Genomic DNA, 24892 nt, shown 5'->3' on the forward strand with positions numbered 1-24892 from the left:
TTCTGCCCTGACCTTTCCCAACTTCTGCTCAATTTGATGTAAACAAAGGCGGGCATTCATGATCATACATTATCAGAAATTTTATTCTGTGAACAGCAAAAGCAAACATACCCTTCTAGACATTTGCACCGGAACACTGGCAGGGGTCTGTCAGGATGAAGTTCCCCATTTATATTTCCAATTAGATGTGTGATTCTGTTCATGTCTTTATCCCCAGCTCCACCCCCGTGCGGCCCAGCGTCCACGGAAAGGCTAACGGCATCTTGGAGTGTCTGACTGAACCAGAGGCAATCCCTGTAATCCTGCTAGTGTCCCCCTCAGGAGCTGGGTGTGTTATCTGATTCTTGCTAATCAGAGGAGGGACGTCTTCTGCAAGGGTCACGGGAGAGTGTCCTCCTAACTAGCAGAGATGCACAGAAGAGATGTTCTCTTTGCTGCTACATCACATCTCTCTGTCCCGAAGCCAAGCCTGTAACTCCGAAGCTGAAGACAACCAACTCCCAAGATTGCAGAGCAGGAAGACAGAAAACACCTGGATTCCCGATGACCTCACAGAGTGGCTTGATTCTCTCACCTGAAGTCCACCTTACCCCTGGGCTTCCTGAGAACTAAAATCTGGACCTACCTGACGAGCTTATCAGACCCGGTGTCTGGCAGGTGGATAGAAACAAAATGAGGACAGTTTATCATAGCTGACCAAATACAGTACCTATCCCTCACTATGCTGAAATTGTTTGAAATGAAACGTTTATTTCCTAATACACTTGACCTGTTTATCTCTTAAAATACTTTTAAATAATGGGAAGGAAATTCAAGCAAGTAAAAGATATTGTATGCCAAGTCAACAGATGCCCACGAAGCCCACTGATGCCCATTTGATTAGCTCTATGACCTTAAAGGATGAGATTTCCTCCACGCTGATGAGAAGCAAACCAGGCTGGCTAAAACAAAAGAAGATCTGCCCAGCTGAGAAGCAAGGAAGAACCAATTTTTAAAAAAGCAAATGTTTCTCTAAGATGTACTGGTGTGTATCTGACAGAATATCTACAAAACTTTTTTTGTTCCGTCTTGGCCGGACCGTTTAAACAAATTAATTTGACCAAAGAAGAAGCTTTTTTTCCCCTAAATGAAGAATGTGTCCCTGAAGATGAACAAGACAGGAAATGGGTAGCTAAAACTGTTTCTAAAGGAGAGTTCATTCATTTCACATAATTCTGGGGTAACTATCGTATCCAGGGTACTGTGTGAGGTCCCAGGAAATCACAGATGACAAGTCCCAGATTCTGCCATCAGTGGAGACAGCAGGGGTTCCTATGCAGAGAAAAGAGAGCTCGTGCACACGTGAACATCTCTTTGTGCACGTGCAGTCTGATTATGTGGAACCAGAGAGGTACCCTGCATCGCGAAAACCAGATGACAGGCAAGGGTCAAGTCAGTAGAGTTTGGCAAGTGCAGAACTAGCCTGTTTTGACTTCCTCAGCTGACCAGTGTATTCACAGCCTCTCTGTCTGCTATGGACTCAATGTTTGAGCCTCCACATTAAGTCACTAACCTCCCAATGTGAACATGGTTAAAATCAAGGACACCTGCCAAACAACCAAATAGGCAAAAATACGGTTCAAGGCCTAGAGAAGATGGAGAGATGATTTCTAGCTGAGGCGATCGGGGAGGTTGATTAGAGAGCAACGTAGGCTGGGTTTAATCCCACAAGGAGGAACATATAAAGCAAACAGGCTTGTAGAAATTGGACCTCTTCCATCAGGCGGGTCCTTCCAAAAGTGTGTTCCACTTAATAGAGACCTTAAAATCCTTCCATGTTCAAAGCGTCTTGCATTGATAGCACTCAGTACGATGTACCCTTCTTTGAATGATCGAATGAACACCAGTTCATTCAAGGTTCTGAGAAGTCCTGCAGATGGTGATCTAGAATTTCCCAACAGAATTTCTCAAATGCGTAACGAGTCATGAAAACGAGTCTTGGGAATGATCTTGTCATTATGGTGAACCTGGCAATGATTGTGGGCAGGAACGTGAAATTCTGGGAGAGCTGAAATTGTGAGGAGCTAGACTCAAGGAATTAGGCGCCAGATGGATGACTCAAGGTTGGCCAAAAAAACCACCCAAAAAACAAACAAAAACTAAACAGTGCTCAGTTTGCTGCTGCTTTTCTCGCTGTAACTTAGTAGATAACAATCCCAAAGGTTCGACAGACTTGGCATAAGTGCGAAATTGTCAGAAGTAGAAACACAGTACAGACCAAATTAAAATAATTTCTATTTCATTTAGATGTGGCTGGTCTAATGACAAGACCCACTTAAAAACAAACAATATTTACTTAAAATACGTCCAACAGTATTTAAAGATAAAGACACACATTAGCAGCAGTTTCTGGAGCTGGCCGAGAGCCTAACCTGCTAAAGCATGACCACACACGCCACAAATTTCTACGCCAAGAGAAGTTGCCACCCTAGTCTCAAAATTCTATGCACATGGTGTCCTTTGTTGGGTTTGAGCTCTGCTTTGGTCTTGCATAGATCTTTGACTCGGGGAAGATTACTGACCTCACAACCAAAGCCAATAAGAGTGAACAAAATTGAGGTGGGCTTAGTAAACCAGGAACAAAAGAAGGAGCCTCACAACAGATATGATTATTGGAAATTCTGCACAACAAATGAAACCCAGAGGGGAAGTAAGAGGCACAAATATTGGAAATGACAAGGCAAAGCTGGATTTATTTACAGATGCTGTGACAGTCCGCCTCGCCAAAGCAAACGGGTCCGCTCTTAGAAGGTTAGGCACATTGATTAGTCCCTATTTTAATCTCTCTCCTCTGTCAAACATAAGTAAAAAACACTGAAGCTCCTGAGGCAACAGGACACAGAGCATAAACCCCGAGACGTACGCCGTGGGAGATCGTCTCCACCGGCCTGAAAGCACGTTCATTATATCAGGAACCACCCTTCACCTGCGGCCCCTCCTCGGTCAGCAGGACAGGTGAAGGAATTTGTGCTTTTTTCTAACAGCCTTGGAAAACCACGGAGGCTTTAAGCACGTACGGACATGATCTCACTGTGGTTTCAGACAATTCTCTGACCACAGAGAGAAGGCTGGCTTACGGGGAAAAGGCCAAGAGCAGAGAGGTCAGCGCCAGGAGAAGGTGTTTGCTCCAAAGGAGTAGAAAAAATAATAATATTAATTATTATTAAAGGAAAACCGTGTCTCTACTCACAGCACTTCCGACACCCAACGTGTGGGCTTTCCGCACCCAGCAAGCCTCCGGTTCTCCTGGGACACAGCTGGGTGGCCTCCACTTCACCTCTGACAGGGGCCCGCGTGCGCGCAGACCTCCCGGGTAAAGGCTCGGCCCCCCAGGGCGGCTCCCACGTCACCACCAAGCGCAGGGACTGGGGCCCCAGGCCGCCCACGCTTGCGTCCCACAAGGCTACACACGGAGGGTCCCCGCGCGGCCTCCTCAGAGAACTCAGGCACCACGTGGCTGACTCACCCGTTTATCGGAAAGCGACGGACAGCCAGAGAGGGCGGTGGACGGCGAGGCCCGGGAGGGCCCCAGCGCCGGAGCTTCTGTCTCCGTGGAGTCTGGGGCGCGTCACTCTCCCAACGTGCGGACCGGTTCCCCGACCCGGAAGCTCTCGGCACCCCGCTACGCAGGGTTTGCACGGGGCTGCCGCCAGGCACGACGGTCCGAAGCCTCGCGCCTCGGGCGCCGCTCGAGCCCCGCCCCCTGTGCGCTGCGTGGCGCCTGGGGGCGGGGCTGAACGGCCCACCCTCTCGTCACGTGGCTGGTTCCTCGGGGCAACCGGCCCGCGCCTCCCAGGGCTACGCCTCCGCGCAGACTCAGGCGCGGCGGGGCTCGTGCCGAGGGTCGCAGGATGCTCCTCGCGCCTGCGTCACTCGGGAAACTCCTAGGGTTTCGGGAGCTCTGCGCCAGGAACCGGGAGATCGCCCTGCATTAGGATGCGCCCTAAACCCAATGATAAGCGTCCTTATGATAAAAAAAGAGGACAAAGAAGAGGAGCCCCGTGAAGACGGAGGCAGAGACGGGAGGGAGGCGGCCACGAGCCCAGCGACGCCTGGAGCCCCCAGAGCTGGAAGAGGCGGGAAGGACCCTCCCCTGGAGCCTCTGCAGGGAGCGCGGCCCTGCCCACACCTGGATCTCAGACTTCTGGTCCCCAGGACTAGGGGAGGATAAATGTTTGTTGTTTAAAGCCACCTGGTTTTTGGTAATTTTTTGCGGCAACCCTAGGAAATTAGTACAGCCCTGTAGTATATACGGAATGTCTTTTACTCCGTACCTTACCTCTTTCAGGGGTACTTACTTTTTAACTTTTCGTTCCAATTATTTTATAAAAGACTTGGTAATCAAATGAAGGGTGGAAATTCAGATAGCACCATGCAGGTAGGGAGATGTTTGTTTGGAAGAGCGAGCCTTTGTCAGCACACCGGAAATGCCGCTACTTAGCAGAGGAGAGAGGTCCTCCTGACACCTCTGCCTGACCCCTTGGTTCACAAGCACAGGTTACAGGTGAGCTGCATGTACAGCTACAAGAACCACCTGTGGGTGATTAAACTTGCCAGGTGCCTGTGATGTCCATGTAGCTAGTCCTCTAATGCATGCCTCTCGTGTCTCTATTCCTAGTTCATTTTCAAACAAGGTAAGAGGGATTTTTTAATTAATTTTAATAAAGGGAGAAATAACCTCTACTATGCAATTCTAAGAAGACATAACGGGTGTGATGGGAACACCAGGAGCGGTGCCTACACTGATGTTATTCTTTTCTTAAATTCATGGTTATCAAAGCCAGAGTGAAAATATTGTAAAATTCCGAGACGTGGATAATTAAACTATACAGATTTTGAGAAGGAGAACACCTTGATGGAATGAATCATTATGAATCAGCAGATTGAAGTATAGAATTATTTGAACTGTTGAATGTAATGATTTAGTTAAAATGGGAGAAATACATTGTAGAAAGTGGTTCTCAAGATGGGGTGCCTGGGCCGGAAGCCTATCAGCTGCACCTGGGAACTTGTTAGAAATGCAAATTCTTGGGTGTCACCCCAGACTTGCTGACTCAGACTCTCTGGGGAGCCCAGCCTGCTCTTTTCTAACAAGCCCTCCTGGGGGGCCCATGCCACCCTCTGCTAATATGTGGCTAGAACGGAGACGTTTACCCTTCCATCTCTGCAAGCAATGCTCCAGAGAATATGACCATGGTAGAAAAACAACAGGACGTTGCCCCTTAAGAGAATCAAACATATAACCTTCAAACGGTTTATTAAAGAGACTGGCAATTTGGAAATCTGCCTTTTGTTCTGAATCCTTAGTCACACAGATGAAGCATGTACTTGAAAGGCTGGCAGAGCAATTTGGCCGCTGATAATTTAATTGGGCTGCTACCTGGTAGAGAGCAGTTTGCTGCATGAGGGTCCCCAGGGTGATGGCTGCCTGGAGCGGGGGGTGGGGGCCTGGAATCAACGCTGATGGTCTCCCAGCCAGAAGCAAATGGGAGCAGAATTGCCCCTATTAGGCTGCTTATCCCCTGACCTCCAGGAAAAGTCATTAGTGGCCCCAGAGGACCAGACCAGCTTGTTTCCAGAGCCACATCCTGGGAGCTGCGCCTCCCCAGCGAATATCTGGATGACTAGAGGGTGATAGAAAATTCCAGAGAGACGATGAAAAGCGCATTATCCGTTCTCTCCGCGGGAAAGAGTGATACCTATCAGTGGGTTCCATGTCCCAGTTTCACAATCTTATTTAGGTTTCAAAAGTGCTTCGCAGACCCAGCTGTGTGGGTTACATAAAACCTGCTGGGCTTATTACTGATGACAGGCATAGCGCATGTCAAAAAGCATGCACGTGAAATTAAATTATATCTTTGATAATGACAGGATTGCAATCAGAGAATGAAACTTGTTTTCTCATTCGGTTATGCCAGAAAGGCTCCACTCCACTGAGCTGTCTCTCCCCCTTTCTCACGTGGAAATCATACGGAATATTTGCATGTGTGTGTGTAGGGAGTGCTTTGAACGGTCATATAACAGCAAGCAAATGGAAGTTACGTTGACTTCGAGTGTGAGAGAGAACTGAAGATAGGCAAGAAGCTGCTGGGTCAATTCCAGGTAATTGAAATTCAAAAGTGAATTCTTTCCTTTGACTTAATTATGATACAGGACAAAGTGAGGAGAAGCTTGGAAATCTTGAATATTGACATTCAGTTTAAAAACTAATGAAATTATATGTTTCAGAAATCTATATACAACATAGATATAGCATCTCTCTCTCTGTCTGTCTCTCACACATACACACACATACACACACACACACACCTTACATCTTTAATTTATATACATACAGATAACTGATACTATGGCTCTGAGTATGGTATTTATAATGTAATACGTGTGATTTTGACTATTCTCGACATTCTTTTTCAGAAAAGGGACATAAATTGGAAATACATTACATTTATGCATCCATATACACTCTTCAAAGATGCAATCAAAGTGAGAATATTTCCTGTGAGACTAAAAATAATAAAACTCTATGTAATTCGAGAGGTGGGGAAGAATCTTAAAATGAACATTAAAACATAATAAAAATAGAGATAGAGTCTATCCCCGAACGCCTGCATTGCTCTCCCAGAATACGGTTTCAAAGAACAATGAGAGAAGATGCTTTAGAGACAGAGGATAATGATTTTAGAAACGAAAGCAATTCCCAGGATAGGTCTTTCAGGGGAAGGAGCTGGAATGGTACCTTAAGCAAAGTTTCACTGTCCTGTTGGTCTCTGGGGCATCCCTGGGGTAGACTAGACCTGCCCTACCCAGTTAGAAGGAGCTCATACAGCATCAGTCTAAGACCTATGTCAACTGATGGAGGAAACGCAAAAAATGTACACAGTGGGATCTTGGACTTTCTCCATAGATTGGGTGTCACTTCTTGTAGTTGATGGCTCTTTCTACCTTTTGAATTCTGGGTGCATTTTTTAAGCACCAAGAGAATGTTTAATCTATTCTTAAAATTCAATGGCCACAACAAAAACCGTATATCAAAACCCCACAGCTACCATCGTACTCAACAATGAAAAAGTGAAAGCTTTTCCTCTAAGATGCAGTACAAAGCAAGGAGGCCAACTCTCACCACTTCTCTTCAACACAGCACTGGAAATCCAAGCCAGAGAGATTATGCAAGGAAAAGAAATACAGGGCATCCAAATTGGAAAGGAAGAAGTAAAACTATCACTTATTGCAGATGGCATGATCATATAAATAGAAAACCCTAAAGACTCAACCAAAAAACTCTAAAAACTAACAAACAAATTCAGTAAATTTGCAGGATACAAAATCAACACACAAAAATCAGTGGCATTTGTATATGCAAATAATAGAATTAAGAAAACAGTCTCATGAAAAATAGCCACAAAAACAATAAAATACTTAGGAACAAATGAACCAAAGAGATGAAAGATTTGTACACTGGAAATTATAAAATAATAATGAAGGAAATGAAAGAAGACACAGATAAATGGAAAGATATTTATGTTCATGAGTTGGAAGACAGAATATTGTTAAAATGTCCAGGGGCTTCCCTGGTGGCGCAGTGGTTAAGAATCTGCCTGCCAATGCAGGGGACACGGGTTCGAGCCTTGGTCCGGGAAGATCCCACATGCCATGGAGCAACTAAGCCCATGAGCCACAACTACTGAGCCTGCGCGTCTGGAGCCTGCGCTCCGCAACAGGAGAGGCTGTGACCGTGAGAGGCCCACGCACCACGATGAAGAGTGGCCCCCGCTCGCCACAGCTGGAGAGAGCCCTCGCACAGAAACGAAAACCCAACACAGCCAAAAATAAATAAATAAATAAATTTATTAAAAAAAAAAGTCCATACCACCCACAGTGATCTACAGATTCAATGCAATCTCTATCAAAATTCCAGTGGCATTCTTTGTAGAATTCGAAAAACAACCCCAACACTCCTAAAATTCATATGGAACCACAAAGACCCTGAGTAACCAGAGCAATCTTTCTCTAAGGAAACTGTGAAGAGAGAGTATTTACAAATTAAGAGGCCAGTGATGAGAAGCACCCCCCATCATTCTGGATACACTCTGAAAATTGGTACAACTGACATCCTCCCAACAAGCCCCTTCATGCAATATCCTTCATGTTCTGATAGCCTGAAATGATCCTTTAAAAGCCAGGATTTCAAACTTGATGTAGCTATGCTATTTTAGGTAACATCTAACAGTAAATATGCATGACCAATAGAAATTATTTCCTTAAACGAGAAAAAAAATAAATGGAAGATTTCATTGAAAATAGAAATTGGTTCTAATACCAGAATAAAAGGGATTACTCGTAGGAATATTGAATTATAATAAATTTTGGCTTCTAAGTATACTGATGGTTTGCAGATAGAAATATTTCAAATGCTTAGGTTTTTTGTTTTCGCCTGACATTTTCAAATGAATGGATCTGAATATTTTGTAAAATTTCAATAAAATATCATCACGAGTCTATTATTTCTTCAGATTCATTTGTAATATTTAATGAGGTTGGCACATAAACCTCCATTGATTCAAAACAGACTTGATGAGTACAGGGGAGAGGGAGTAATATTTTGAGACACCTTTTTTCTCATCCCACAAATGGGTAATAATGAGGGTTCTGGAATTCTGTTAGGCAGATTTACATTAATCCCACTTTTTAGTTTAAAAATATGTGTTGAATAAGCACATTGCATTTATCGCCAAGGAACTTATATAAAAACCTTTCAATGCCAATTATTTCACTTTTCATATATATATATATATGTATATATATATATATATATATATATGAGAGAAAGAGAGAGAGATTTTGCTATTGTTCTTGAGCACTTCTGAAGTTGTCGCTACCTAGAAGGATAAGCAAAGAACACAGCAGTGTGACTGCATAAATCATACGACTATTGCCAAAGAAGAAATCATATAGCCTGTCATCTCCACACCCTATATCCATAAATATTGATATAATGTGTACATATATGACATCATACATTCCTCCACATACTATATATGTATGATGTCATATCTGTGTATCTACATACCTCTCTATATATGCATAGATAGATAGGGAGGGAGAGAGATAAGATAGAAAGATAGATTAGATAGATACATCTGTCTATATATTTATATATACATATTTATATAATGTAAATATATAGAGATCTAGCTATCTAGGGATAGCTAGATCTCTATATGTCCTATTGTCTCTGTTCCTCTGGAGAACCCAGATTAATACAACAACCTTTGCTTTTTATTCCTGAACAAATTTGAAATGTTTACATATAGTTAAGTCATCTCTTAGTAGAGATGGAGACAAGGCTCCAGCATTTCTTTCCCTTTCCCTGTTGCTGACTTTCTATTAATCAGAAGACCTAAGTAGCTCTGAGCAGGTAATTAATCATGAACCACCAAGTCAAGAGTGTTAAGCGTGTGAGTGGTGACTGCAGAGAAAAATATTTTGTGGTTGCCCATTAGAAATGCCTTTCATTCCAAGGAGACCGAATTTGGCTTTTCAGACTGTTCATTCGAGTCAGGTTCAAGCCTGTGATTGCGCTAGAAAGCAGACGGGATCCAGGCCCAAGACGGATTACAGGATAAGGCAGGAGAGACTTGTCCACGGTGGGCCGTGCTCAGAGAGGAAAAAGCACCTAACTGGCTCCCGTCCACACTCTTCACCCCACAGCACACTTTTCGATGACGTGCGCCCTGTTCTGAATCTGCACCCCAAGTACGGCCCCTTGGGTTGCAAGTGCCTCTGTTTAACTCCCTTTCTTTCTCTCTCCTCCTTAGAGGAGAAAGATGAGCTTTACCTGGCTTCAATGATGTCTAACAAATAAACCGCACCTACTTGAATCTTTCCATGATAGATGCCATTTTTCCTTTTGTAATGGTCCCCTTCAGGTACTCTTTTAAAAAACAACAAAAAAGGAAAACAAAATATAGGGAACACCAATGGTTCTCAACCTTGGGTTGAGTTTGTCTGTCCCCCCCAGGGAGCACTTGGCAACATCTGGAGGCATTTTGGGGTGTCACAACCAGGGGGAGGCGTAGTACTACTGGCATCCGATGCATAGAGACCAGGGATGCTGGTTTCCATCCTAAAATGCATACGATGGCTCCACAGCCAAGAATATATATTTTAAAAAGAAGTTAGTGAGATAGTAGAAAGAAAAAAAAGGACATAGAATTCTGCCAAAAAAATTTTTTTCCAGTCCAAGGTTGAGAATCTGTTGGACGCCAGTCTCCCTAAATCTAACTCACAGTGGAAGAAACATCAGAACAGCATTGACATAGTCACGTAACCCTTGACGAACACAGTCACTTGTAATAAATCTAACATGTAGATGGGGTTCTTGCAGTGCCTAGAATGTTTAAAACATTTTTGTACACATTAATTCAGTTGCTTTGTTTTAATGAACCTTTAAAAAACCCCAATCATGTGCCAGGAGCTGAGGGCACAAAGGTAAACACAATAAATAAAATAAAATAGAATCTCAGACGATGCTTGAAGCCTGGTACAGGAAGTAACCCTACACACTACAAATCTGTCTGACTTAACAACAGGGTGACCCCAGGCTCCGTGTAGCCAGGAGAAGGAACTAACTACCCTCCAGAAGCTTGAGCATCTTCAGAAAGTTGGTGCCTTGGATGTGGGCCTTGAGGGATTGGAGGTACCAGATGAAAGAGGTTAAGAGAGGGAAGCAAACGCAAACTCAGTGAGTCAAAAAAAAAAAAAAAAAAGGAACAGCATCTTTTGAGACGTGAGAAGGTAGTGAGGCTGAGATCTAACTCAGCGGGACAGAGAAATGAAACACAGGCTATATTGTCGTGGTTTTAAATGTGATTGGCAGCCTGGGAAGCGCACACACTGACCTCAGACACCACTTTCCAAATGTGTGTCAGGCACAAAAGCAAGGGCCTAAGCAAATATTTTTTTCTCCTATTATTTTGCAATAAAAGAGTTGGTTTCTGTCAATCTTTGGATGTCTGGCAATGATCTCTTTCATTCACTTTTAATTTTCTTTATTTTTTAACTTCAAGAAGCGTAAGACGTAAACAGCTTTCAGGAGATGTTATACAAGCCGGGTGATGCTTTTCACAAGCTGCGTGTTGCCTTGCAGACACCCTGTTGGGTTGCAGGGGCAGTGTACTGTGGAGAGGGGTTAAATTAAGAAACAGATTTCAGCCGAGCAAGCCAGGCAGCTTGGTGTATTCTCACGCGGGTATTCAGGCTACCCCCTAAGTCTCCAGTCTTGCCTTTGTGTCTGGGTTAAAGATCTCCGGGTTTCCTGGGAGAATGTTTTATTCCTTTCATGAGTTTCTACAAGTTACTGCTCCTGGCTGAACAGCCCTCCCTTCTGTCTCAGAAAGAGTTTTGCAGCTGAAACCTGTCCATCAGTCTGTCTCCCTGCTGCTCTGTCCTACGACCAGAGGATGTTCCTAAAAACCAGCTCTCGGTTACTTTGCAAAGTCTGAGAAGGACAAACAAGTGATAAGGACAAAAATGAGCAAGCAGGGAAGAAAGAGAGAAAGAGAGAGAGAGAAAGGAAGGAAGGAAGGGAAAGAAAGAAAGAGAAAGAAAGAAAGAAAGAAAGAAAGAAAGAAAGAAAGAAAGAAAGAAAGAAAGAAAGAAAGAAAGAAAGAAAGGAAGGAAGAAAGAAAGAAAGAAGGAGAGAAAGAAAGGAGGGAGGGAGGGAGGGGAGGGGAGGGGGGAGGGAGGGAGGAAGGAAGGAGAAAGAGAGAGAAAGAAAGGAAGGAAGGAAGAAAACAAGGGAGGAAAAGAAAGAGAAAGAAGAAGGAAGGGAGGGAGGGAGGGAAGGAGGAAGGGAGGAAGGAAGGAAGGAAAGAAGGAAGGAAGGAAGCAAGGAAGGAAGGGAGAGAAGGAGGAAGGAAGGAAGGGAAAGAAAGAGAAAGAAAGAAAGAAAGGAAGGAAGGAAGGAAAAAGAAAGGAAGGAAGGAAGGAAGGGAAAGAAAGAAAGAAAGTAAGAAAGAAAGAAAGAAAGAAAGAAAGGAAGGAGGGAAGGGAGGGAAAGAAAAAGAAAGGAAGGAAGGAAGGAAGGAAGGAAGGAAAAGAAAGAAAGGAAGAAAGGAAGGAAGGAATGAACGAACAAAGGAACGAAGGGAAAGAAAGAAAGAAAGAAAGGAAGGAAGGCAGGAAGGAAAAGAAAGAAAGAAAGGAAGGAAGGAAGGAAGGATGAAAGGAAGAAAGAGAAAGGAAGGAGGGAAGGAAGGAAGGGAGGGAGGGAGGAAGGAGAAAGAGAAAGAAAGGAAGGAAGGAAGAAAACAAGAAAGGAAGGAAAAGAAAGAGAAAGAAGAAGGAAGGGAGGGAGGGAGGAAGGAAGGGAGGGAGGGAGGGAGGGAGGAAGGAAGGAAGGGGTAGCCCAGCTCCTCAGCCCCACTCTCCCCTGCAGTCTGGGACCTACCGCCCTCCTCCATCTACAGCTGTGATGCCCGTGTCTGCTTCCTCGCTCCATCTCTGACAGCCAGGCCACCTACTCTGCCCTCACCAAAGGTTTGTCCAGATCTGTCTCTGCACCCTCCAAGTCCAGCCAGGCCTGGATGAGCTGACCATCTGTCATCTAAACAAACACGGGGAAACGCGGGACCTCATCTCTGCTTGTGACAAGTGACCTAAACCCAGTGGCGCCTGGTCCCATCCTAGCCCCTCCTCAACCGCGTTCTTAGTCTCCCGTTGGCCACTTACTCAGCAGAATCAACAGAGGCCACTGAGCTCTGAGAACCACTCCAACGGGAACCACTGTCGCCGAAGAGGCCGCCCGCACGTGGACTGCGATGGATGCTCCTGTCCTGAGATGCCGGGCAGCTTAATTCTTTAGCCTCTCATTCACCAGCCGTGCTACGGAGCCACACACATTTAATGCTGTGTCGTCAAGCTCTGTATTCAGAGGAGAGAGCGGGCAGGAGGCAATGTTTCCAAGCGACAGGCTGGGAAAGGTGCGCGAGTGGACGTACCTGGGGGACGAGTTGGGCTGTCGTAACAGTCACGTCATGCCGTGTGTCTCCACGTCACTCTTCATAGAACTCAGAGCAGTCAGATGTCATCTCCTTATGGCTTGGAAAATTCCTGCAAACCAGCGCAGAATTTTATTATGAGATTGAGGGAACCATGATTACCAAGAATGTGGTTTTAAAAACATTAGGTAGCAGGCTATTAACTATTACACGTCCAAGTATTGCATGGTATAGATTGAGTATAGTTAGATATAGATAGATACATAGATACATACATAGATACAAGATAGATGATAAGATAGATAGATAGAAAGAAAATGGACAGATGGATGGATAGATAGATATGATTGGTAGATACATAATAGATGATTTATATAGACAGGAAGATAGATGACAGATGATAGATACAAAGATAGATACATAGAATAGATGGTAGGTAGATAGGTGATAGATTATAGATAGAATATAGATGATAGATAGATAGATAGATAGATGATAGACAGATATATGATAGAACAGATGACAGATGGAGTCGTATCCTTAATGGAATGGTAATGTGATGGGTAAGTGATTGTAAAGCAAAAATGTAATATCAATGGAAATATAAAAAGCTATAGAATAATATTATGAAGTGATGCTTGCATTAGCATTCTCTGAAAAGACGCTCTTTTTACATTTTCAACCTAGACTTAAGTGCATCTAAGGCACCACAATAATTGACAGCAATGACAGCAAATTCCTAATACATCTCCTGCCTTGTCAAAGAAATATTAAATTATGAATTCACTCTGGACGAAAGTGAGATTAATTGTAGCTTATAGCTGGGTAACTAATCGGTATTTATTTGGGAAAAGATCCCAGGGGCTGTCAGCTTTCATTTGGCTCTAAGAAGAGAACGGTATTGGGTCACACTGTGAGGAAAAGAACAATTCAGGAAGTAAGGTGATGTGGACGACTCTTATTTCATCTTTCTGCCTTCATTTGTTTTTAATTTTAACTTGGTTTTTAATTTAAAATAAAAGTAATGCATACCCATGTTAGAAACAATCTCAGAAGAAAAAAGGGATATGCAAAGAATAAAACATGGTCAAAACCCAGACCAACAATCAGTGTACAGGTGTGTATATTTATATACTTAAGTATGCATATATATGTATATACATATTATTTTTTCACAAGTGGAGGATATTATACACATTCTTCTGTACTTCATTTTCTCTTTAAACAGTTTATCTGGGAAAACTTCCCATTTCATCACACGTATATCATTGCATCAAAGTAATCTTTTTTGTAGGGGTATCATACTTTATTTTACTAATCTTCAATTATGTCCACCTAGGTGGTTTCATGTCCTGTTTTATAAATCATGCCAAAATGAGCCTTTTTATCTGTTGAGCTGTGCACATATTTGAATATATGGGTAGCATAAATATCTAGATTTGGAATTGCTAGATCACATTTCTTTCCAAAGAGATCACGCCATTTTATGTTCCTACCAATAGCTTCCGTTTCCCCACATCTTTGCCAATACTATATGTATTTTCAAATATTTTGAGCTTTCTCAAAACAACAGGGTAAAAAAAATATCTATATATCTATATCTAATTGTTTTAATTCTCCTGTTAATATTATGAATGTGGTTGGACAATTTTTCTTATGTTTATAAGCAAATAGTATTTATTCTTCCATGAAATATCTGTTCACGTCCTTGGTTCACTCTTTCTGCTGGGATCTTGGTCTCTCATTAAATTGTAAAAGCTGTCAATAGCAGGCAAACTTGGCTTTGTACATAATATTTTGCATGATTTTATACTTTTGATGTTTCTTGCTATTTATGCAGGAATTGTTGGGTTTTGTTTTTCAGTTTATATTATCAAATTTATCAATTTCTTTGTTATAGTGTCTGGATTTTTGCTTTCCTTAGAAATGCCTCTAAGATTATTTTTTTTAATATTAAAATATATTAAAATATTTCAATAAAATATAAAAAATATGTTAAAAACATACCACTTTTATGTTTAAATCTTTGGTTTGTGTACTATTTCCTTTGTTGGAAGGGGTACACGTACATCCCCCCACCCTCACAAATTTTTAGCTATTTGACACAATGTATTGAGACACAGGGGTGGGGGATTGCTTTAGGTGTCCTGGCTTGGTTTGAATTGCCATCTGTATTAAAAATAAAATTTTAGTATGTACTGGGGGCAATTTTAGGATTCTCTATTCGTCTATCGATCTGTCTAATCACGCATCTCTACCGAACTTTTATTAATATTGCTTAACACCATGCTTTGGTATGTACTATTATGGTCTACAAGTTCATATGTATTAAGTTCCCATGGAAAAACTGTGAGGAATATAAAAAAATTTCTTAAAAAGCAAGAGCATATATTATGTGTTATAGATCAGATATACAGTACTGAATAAGATTACTGAATTTTCTTCTTGTTTCCAACAGCTTTTTAGATTACATCAATGTTTTCCACATATACACTCCCATCTGCAAATTACTGCATTTCCTCCTTCCTAATTTGTATTCTCTATTTCTCTCTTTTGTCTAACTGAATTGTGCAGTAATTTCACAACAATGTTAAATCATAACAAATTGGGCATCCTTATCTTACACCAACTTTAATAGGAATCTCTTTAATGTTTCCATATGAATTAAAGTGCTGGTTCACAGCTGAAAATACTATTTTTTCATAATAAAATTATCACTCCTTTTTCATTATGCATTTTACCCGGAGGAGACACTGAATTTTATCAGATTGGTTTTGGCACATACCGATCCCATGGCTTACGTCCTCTGTGATTTATTATCATGGTGCATGGCATTCACAGATATGGAGCCATTCTTGCATTTTATGGAGTGAGTTTTGAGACTCATCATAATTTTGAAATTCAACAGTACTACAAGGCATTTATTCTTCGGCATAAAGAATATGGGTGTCAGGGCTGGGGGGAGACCCTGATGTGAGGGTCCTGAGATTCAGAATGGAATCGTGTTGAGTGACCTCCACTGTGTTGGGTGAGTTGATTTAACATCCAGCCAGGGCTTCCCTGGTGGCGCAGTGGTTGAGAGTCTGCCTGCCAGTGCAGGGGACACGGGTTCGAGCCCTGGTCTGGGAAGATCCCACATGCCGCGGAGTAACTGGGCCCGTGAGCCACAACTACTGAGCCTATGCGTCTGGAGCCTGTGCTCCGCGACAAGAGAGGCCGCGATAGTGAGAGGCCCGCGCACCGCGATGAAGAGTGGCCCCCACTTGCTGCAACTAGAGAAAGCCCTCGCACAGAAACGAAGACCCAACACAGCCAAAAATATAAATAAATTAATTAATAACATCCAGCCATTTGCTCACCTGAATGGCGGACACTGGGCACTAGAAAAAGAACAAGACAAAACCCATTTCTCACCTCTCGGAGCCCAGAGATGACCTTTAATCTCACTTTGCTCATTAATAAAGCCATTTGGGCTTGTTCTTCTTCCTAGTTCTCTAAGATTATTTTTATTTTTATTTTTATTGAGGGCTTTTAAACACATAAAATTAATTATACTTCATCTGAATGAAAAGGGTGGGAAACCCCCAAACATGTTTTGACCAAATTTATTTCAGCACTTTGGAAATTTGGAGACAAAAGCCTAACTTTTAATTGATCACAACTCAACAAAATTGAATCATGAGAGTGATGAGAGTAGAAATTTTATTTGCACTTTCCTGCCACTCCCCCCTTCCCCTCCCCCCCACAATGTTTGATCACATTTTCCTTTAAATGTTTCTGGTGAAGCAGACTCTGAAATATTAAACTGAGCTCCTCCTTCACAAAATGACAAAGAATACTGATTATTCCCAATGATCACCCCATTTAAACACACCATAAGAAAAATGCTGAAAAAATATAAAGAACGAATCAACTATAATTCATTGGAAAAGCGTAGTATTTATAACCACTTTTGAGTGACCAGTAGTAGCGCTACCATAGTGCCACATTTTCACTTTTCAACAAGGAACATACTAAATTCAGAATTTTTGCTTTTAGAATTATTTTTAACTTTGAGAATTAAAAAAAAAAAAAGCTTTATGGACTTTTCTAATACAAAATATAAATTAATCATAGTGGTCCCACGTTCCACATGCTGTATTACATCCTGGGGATAGAGTAGGAGCATGCCTGAAACACCCACTGAACTTATAACACAGTGGAGAGACACCCGTCATTAAAGACACAGCCACACAAACCAATAAAAAATAATGATGTGGGAAAATATGGTTCAGAAGCATATTTATAGGGATCACTGCAATTCAGACCCAGAGATCATTCTTCCTTAGCAATCGTATGAAGAGTGAAATTTCAATGAATAGTCTTAGGATAGCCTTAGTTTAGTGGTCTAGACAACAAGCAACTGAAAAGAAGTGCAATAAAGCAGATATATGTATTCTTCTCCCCAAAACTCTACACTTTTGGCACCATATTCTTATGAAACGTACAGGGTTTATTCATCCTTTCTGCTCATTCGATCATGCGGAAATTTGTCATGCAATCCATCATCTGTTCACTCAGCAGGTGCTTATGTAGTGAGAGGAACATTATCTAATTCCAGGAGTACAGGAATGAGATCAGCATTTCCTCTGAGTGCCGAGTCCGAGAACTGGGGCGTTCGTTAGATTAAAATGGTCTAGTTCCACGTATCGGATGCAGAACGAGGGTGTGTAGAAAACGCTACGAGAGCAAGAGGGTCCAATAAATGGTGAAGCCAGTGAGGTGTGCAGAAAGTGTCACAGTACACCCAGCATGCTCACACGTTGCTGCTTTATTTAATTGCAACATCTCCCCCAAGGACTTAGCACCGGTTCACAATTGTGGAGTCGATGTCTGGAGAAGTTGAAGGACAGGGCTAAATGCACACATCCAGCAAGTGGCCTCTTCTCCCCTATCAGAGCCGTCTACCCGTCATTACATGACGCCACACCGATTATCTTCATCTACAATAAGCATTACCTGGGCAAGCCATTAAGGCAAGGTCCATAATGTCTCCTGCAAGTGCATTTTCTCCTTGATCTATTACATGATGGAGGTCACCACGGGGCCTTCTTTGCTCCAGTATTTAATGGACGAGGTTAAAAAGGATCTGATAACACAGGGCAGTGGCATGGAGTCAAACTCCGGTTGGCATATGGAGTTGTTTCGTGCAAAAACAGAAGTCTAGATGACTGCTTTTATCACCATCAAGTAACTCCTGACTGTCTTAATGGACCTCCTTCTGAAAATGCAACAAAACAAGGCAAACGATGATGGTCCTGAAGTGGCAGATACACGTGTCTTTAGACTCCAACTCCGCTAATGGTAACTGATTCCTATATAAGGCAGTGGTGAGAATCGCACAGTGATAACAGGTAAAGGACATGGAAAGCTTGGACTAATAACGTGGATTCTGCGTCCAACACTGAATAGGTCTGATTATCCTGATCTCGTTTCGCCCTTGACACACTAGAGAAGGTCTTCAATTAAAAATTAAAATGTTCTTTACATTCCTGTGAAAACACAGAAATTAGAGTTGGGATACATCCCTAAAGGGTACTATTATGCATTATTCAAGTTTACCAGGCAATCGTTTGCTTTATATAACTCTGGCTTTAGCTTTTAAAGGTAATTCTGGAAAAGAAATTGTGCTGTATTTTTACCTACAAAAGTTTACTTTCACGAGAGCAAACTAGTTTCTGGCATAAAAATTTCATTTGAAAACAGCTGAAAGAAGATCAAGGAGGGAACGGAAAAACAATGATCCCACGCTCTGTACCAACATTGCTAGATCCTTTTTTTACTCTATTATTTGAAAAAATATTTTTGAGACAAGCTATATTTTTTTGGATGAATTCCTCCAAGGTTCTCTCTGTTGCTATGGTTCTTATTTACCACCAAATTGAGCGATAACGTTCTAGGTACAGGAGCAAGATGGGTGGGTCTTTGGAAATGACCCTTCCATTGAACCCCTGAACTTTGGGGTTCTAACCTTGGAAAGTACCACCTGCCGGTTCCTCCAACAGACCCACAAGAAATGCCCAATCTAGAAATCAAGAGCATCTTCTCAGAAGTGCAAATCAAAACTACAATAAGGTACCACCTCACACCAGTCAGAATGGCCATCATTAAAAAGTCTACAAATAACAAATGCTGGAGAGGGTGTGGAGAAAAGGGAACCCTCCTACACTGTTGGTAGGAATGTAAATTGGTGCAGCCGCTATGGAGAACAGTATGGGGGTCCCTTAAAAAACTAAAGATAGAACTACCATATGATCCAGCAATCCCACACCTGGGCATGTATCCAGAGAAAACTCTAATTCAAAAAGACACATGCACCCCAATATTCATAGCAGCACTCTTTACAATAGCTAGGACATGGAAGCAACCTAAGTGTCCATTGACAGAGGAATGGATAAAGAAGATATAGTACATATATACAATGGAATATTACTCAGCCTTACAAAAGAAGGAAATAATGCCATTTGCATTTGGGATTAGCAGATGCAAACTATTACATAGAGAATTACATATTACATATAGAATGGATGAACAACAAGGTCCTACTGTACAGCACAGAAAACTATATTCAATATCCTATGATAAACCATAATGGAAAAGAACATGAAAAGAATGTATGCATATGTATAACTGAGGCACTTTGCTGTACAGCAGAAATAAACATGACATTGTAAATCAACTATGCTTCAATAAAATAATTTTTTTAAAAAAGAGCATCTTCTCGGATGTTACTGGGGTTTTCTTAAAATACGGAACTTTATTAAATCTGCTTGCCTTTGAAACTAGATGGGTACAATTGAAATCTTTCCTCCTGAGATGTAGCCAAGCACATTTTAATTGGATTAAGTGACAGATCGAATAAAGAGAAATAATGTTCTGCTAATGAGCATTATTATTACTGGTATTCTTCATAAGCCTCTAGGGGATCAGACAAAACAGATGTTTCTAATGATCACTTTCAACATATACAGAAATATTTCCGTCTATATTCTGAGGTGTTCTCTGCTTTCAGCGATTCAAAGAACATGGCCAGCTTCCCTGGGGTTATTTATTGTTTCTTTTTGCAGTTTCATGTCCCATGGAGTAAGTCCTAACACAGTGATCAAGGCATCATGACTAGTATTATTTATCTAAATAGGGAACTTTTATCCTCAAAATTGGCAAAATCTGTGAAATACAAGTAACTACTCAAAAATGCATTGAAGCAGGTTTTTGATTTCTTACTTTACTCTGTTAACCAGACTTTAATTAAAGAAACCCCAGATATGAGTCCAGCCTGTAGTTAAAGAAACTCATATATGAGTCTAGGTAGCTGGGGATAAGATGTAATAGCACCTCGACATTTGTGAGATTCTATTAAGTAAGTAAATACACAAATTATGAGAAATACAGACTCTGCTTCATTCAATCCTCGAGTAACTGATTGGATCATTTTATGGGTAAGGAAAACAAGGTGTGGAGAGTTTGAACAACATGCCCAGAGTTGCACTGTATAATAAATAAAGCCAAGACAGAACCTTCATTTCCAAAACTGGGCTGTATTGCAAGTCACGGCGGTCACATACAATTCTCTCCCTGTTCAAAGTCACAGGTTCATGCAGGTCTGTGTGGTGTACTGGCAGGGGAAAAACTCCAAGAAGAAACAGTTTTCTCTTTTAAACCTGTTTTTCAATCTTACTTGTAAAATTATTTTATTTATAAATACTTGGGGTAAAAAGAATGCATGGAATAAGCGGAGAAGAAAAAAAATAAGGCATTTATTTGATACCTTGGGATTTTTATAGATTAAAAATCTAAGATAGATACCAGAAAAAAAAAGGAAATGATATCTAAATGGCCAAATACACACACACACACACATACACATATATAATATTTTAAATATAAATGTTTATATATTACAAATATGTTGATTTATGTTTTTATATATTATATATAATGTCTAAGATACAAATGTTCGTATTATATATATATATATATATATATCTTTTTTTGCTCACTGTGATTTTCATGTTGTATGTTTCTCAAATATATATTTATACACACACACATATATATATATTTTTAAAGGGTACTCAACTTGGTTAGTCTTAGGGAAATTAAAATTAAAACCACTACGTACCAGAATGACTAAATTACTGAAATTTGGAAAGATTGGCAATAACAAATGTGGAGAAAATGTGGATTAGCTGGACATTCACCAATGTTTGCTGACCCCAAACTATATTTTAAAGAGAAATTCTCAAAATGGAGCAAGTGTTCCCTGCCACCAAGGCCATGAAAGAATCCAGTCCCCTACCTCTTTATGGAACCAACTAAGAGAAACGTCTAAGCAAATATTACATTTGCTGTTTCACAACAGAAATGACAGAGCTCAGACCCAGAACTGCGTTCAGATTTAATCATCCCTGTCTAAAACCAATCACTGGCTGCAATTTAAATCAATTTGTTCTGCATTAAAACTTCATGGGAAAGAGAATTTCCCTCCTGATAACCTGCATCAACAGATAGTAAGTTAGGCTCACACAGAAAAAACATACAGGATTCATACCATGTAGTTTCTATCACACATACACGGGCTCTATTTTATGATATCTCTCAGTTGAAGAGGAAATAATCCTTCAGTGTATCTTGCAAATGACAGTGTACAAGTTTTAAATAAAAAGAAAAAAACAAACAAACAAGCATGTTAGATCTGGTTTCTTTCCTGCTGGCTCTTCAGACTTCTATGGGCCCTTTGCTATCATTTTGTAATGCGCTGTTAGGAAACACTGTGACACTTTCCATCTCTAAGAGTTACCCATCACCTTAGAGCCAAGAGGGAGGTCTGTTCTTTGCCTAGGATTTAACTATCCCCATATTTCTATCGTGTGTTTCTTTTCCTTTCTATATGCGTCAGGTAAGACTTACTTTATTATAAATGACCCATAGTAAATTTAACTTTAGCACTGGATATTGTAAAGCAAACGTTTAGCTGACCGATGCATGTACTGTGATATTCTCACCTTTTTCATTTTTGGTTGGTAATGACCTAGAAAAGTTATTGGGGGAGAGACAGTTACCTCTATGGGTCTCTGAAGCAGTAGCACACACCGTATGTCATTGTTCCTTTCCATCTGTACAAACAGAAACCTATATTCTTAACAAAAATTTACACCAGGTGGTATTCGCAGCTCCTCTGAAGCTTCTATACTGGGATAGAAACTCCTTTCTCTTTTCTTCTTTTTAGTAAGAGTCTTTGCCTAATGAACAAATGGTTCTGATTTATTTTCAAGGTTTTGTTCACTTATTTGTTTTACTAGATTCTGAAACACCTTTTATATCAGCTAATATTGTATTAGTCTGCCTTCCAGAGGAAAGCCAAACTAAAGTGATTTAACTGGAAAACACTTATTTTTGCCAAATAACAAAAAATAGGTAGGTAGGCAGTCTAAGGTTCAACACAGATGTTAAGGACCCAGGTTAATTCTATCTTCCTGCCACTCCAACCTTAGAGTTTGGTTTTCTTCTTCATGATCATACAATGGCTGCTTCACCTCCAGGATTGCATCTGCATTCCAGGCAGACATCCTCATGAAGTTTTGTCAGATAATTCAGGAAAGAAGCTCTTTCCAGTTGATACATTTTCACATGCCCTGCTACTAGTTCTTCTCAAGAAATCCCTGGGCTTCCCTGCTGGTCTTAGAGAGCCTCCCAGAGACCAGGGGGTGGGGAGAAATTATTTTGCAAGCATCACATCTTAGACTCAATTCAGAATCCTAGTGTCTCCCTAGACATATCACGTTTGTTTATTCCCCCATGCCCCTCTGCTTTCACATCTGATGGTCGGTTTGCCTAGAGGAGTGATTCTCAAACTTGAATGAGATAGGACCACTTAGAAGACTTCTCCGAACAGATTAATGGGTCCGTTCTCTGAGGTTTCTGGGTCAGCACTTCTGGGATGGATCCTGAGAAACTGGATCTCTAATAAGTACTAGAAGGTGCTGATGCAGTGGGTAGGCGTCGATCCTTTGAGTAAAAGCACCCTCCCTCTAAATCAGCTGTAGTTCAATAAAACAAAACAAAACAAACAATAAAAGCCACCTTCCTTCTACCTTTCCTTCTCTACCCAGATTCTACTTATCTTTTAAAATAAGGTCAGATTTCCCACCCTCTATGCTCCTTTCCCCAAAGCCTAGAAAGATGGCCTTGCATTTCCCCCATACCGGCATCACGGTCTTTAGACTTGATTTTGCTACACTCGTGATTAATTTCCACGTCAGACATCCACCCGCAGAGTCTCACATCTTGGTCTGCTCGCTGTGACTTTCCTTCATGTTGTATGTGTCTCCCAGTGGTCAGGGCATCTCTACGGTTGAGGGTCTTGATGGATCAACGGTGGTTGGATTGTATCAGTCAGGTCAAGAGAAAACCCTTGTGGTCCAGGCAGAAGTCTGAATCCCACTACAAGATCCAGTGATTCACCCCCAAAAAGCGGGAGCAGGAGGTTGAGAGAACTGTTGGCAGCCTGGTGCACATCCGTTTTGCATTGGATGCACAGAGGGGGTGGATGGTGGATGGCTTCCCTCCATGGAGTGGGGACCAGAAGATGCATTCTGGCCCCAGCACTAAGGGCCTCCTACAACAATTTCAGATACATTTCCCCGTCCCCGTCCTCCCTCTCCCCCTCCTATTCCTTCCTCTTCTCCCCTCCTCTCCCTCCTATCTCCCTCCTTCTTTCTTCTTTTTCTTCTTTCTCTTAAAATTCTTGCTTTTCCTCCATCTCTTCCTTTTCCTCTTTCTTCTTCATATGATTGATCTCTGATTTTTTTAAAATTAACTAATCTCTGATTTTAGCTTGGGGGAGAAATGCAGGAGCCTAGCCACCTGGGAAATGAGACAAAAAACCCCAGCAGGTGAAGGCACCTGCACAGCAGGTTTACCGGTCAATAGGTTCACCAACAGGGTAGCCGCTCCCCTGTGGGTTTGTGCGTGGGTCTTGGCAGGCTGGCTGAAAACTCCTGGATAACCGATGCTAGGAATCACTGACCCTGGAGGTGGCCGATCTGAAGCCTCCACCCTGCCCCGGTCCACTTCTAACGCAGACGGCACCCCGTCTTCATTGATGGATGTGGTCTTAGGGCTTTAGCCTGTGGACTAATGCTGCAGCTGGCTGTTCCAGGAAGCGGAGGGAGAAGGGTTGCAGGGCTGGGCCAGTTTTTCTGTGAACCGTCTTGCTCTATGGTTTAGTTTTTGCTCCGTTCCTTCTCCCTGCAAGGGCTGGCGTGGTCTCCTGTCCACTCCCTTCCACCCTGAGCCAATCTGGGGTTCTGTTCTGCTTTCCTTTCCCTCTGGTGCCTGAGTGCCTGCACCTTCCTCAAATTCTTCGGTGCTACCATTCACTTTTTCCTCTTTTCCACAGTATAATGGATTTATTATCCTCTTCCTATCGCTTATTTTCATTTAGAGACATTTTCCCAGGAAAGTGAGGTAAATATAGATGCCCATTCAGTCAGAGTGAAAAATAAGACTGCTTTTCTTTGCGATAACTGAGTGGGCTTGGAATCGCTGATTCAGTGAGGAGGTACATTTTATGAAATGTGGGCACATACTTCCACAGTGCCATCCAGGAAGGAGTGTGCTTATACGACCTCGAGCAGGGACCGAGGGTCTATCAACACTCACTCATCCTTTGGATTAACACTGACTACGTCCTACTGTGTTTCAGGAATATACAGTAGAAAAAAATATGAATCTCACCTTCCTCACACTGATCTTTTAGTGAGAGAAACTTAAATTTTAAAAACAAACCCATTATGAACTGCCAGTATATA

General features: G+C 41.7%; 2 protein-coding genes across 5 annotated transcripts in view; both read right to left on the bottom strand.

The window, feature by feature from the left end:
* The window catches only part of LOC309653429 (neuroligin-4, X-linked), a 581567-nt gene extending 568537 nt beyond the window's left edge, over window positions 1-13030 (bottom strand). For all 3 annotated transcript variants that reach the window (XM_082448092.1, XM_082448095.1, XM_082448088.1), the window contains exon 1: window positions 12772-13030. The gene's annotated coding sequence lies outside the window, so the exon portion shown is untranslated. The remainder of the gene's footprint in view (window positions 1-12771) is intronic.
* Window positions 13031-13051: 21 nt separating this feature from the next.
* The window catches only part of LOC309653444 (pseudouridine-5'-phosphatase-like), a 449022-nt gene continuing 437181 nt past the window's right edge, over window positions 13052-24892 (bottom strand). For both annotated transcript variants that reach the window (XR_014259160.1, XR_014259161.1), the window contains one exon: window positions 13052-13152. The gene's annotated coding sequence lies outside the window, so the exon portion shown is untranslated. The remainder of the gene's footprint in view (window positions 13153-24892) is intronic.

The sequence above is a fragment of the Balaenoptera physalus genome (genome assembly GCF_965194825.1).
Source record: "Balaenoptera physalus genome assembly, chromosome: Y".
NCBI lineage: Eukaryota > Metazoa > Chordata > Mammalia > Artiodactyla > Balaenopteridae > Balaenoptera > Balaenoptera physalus.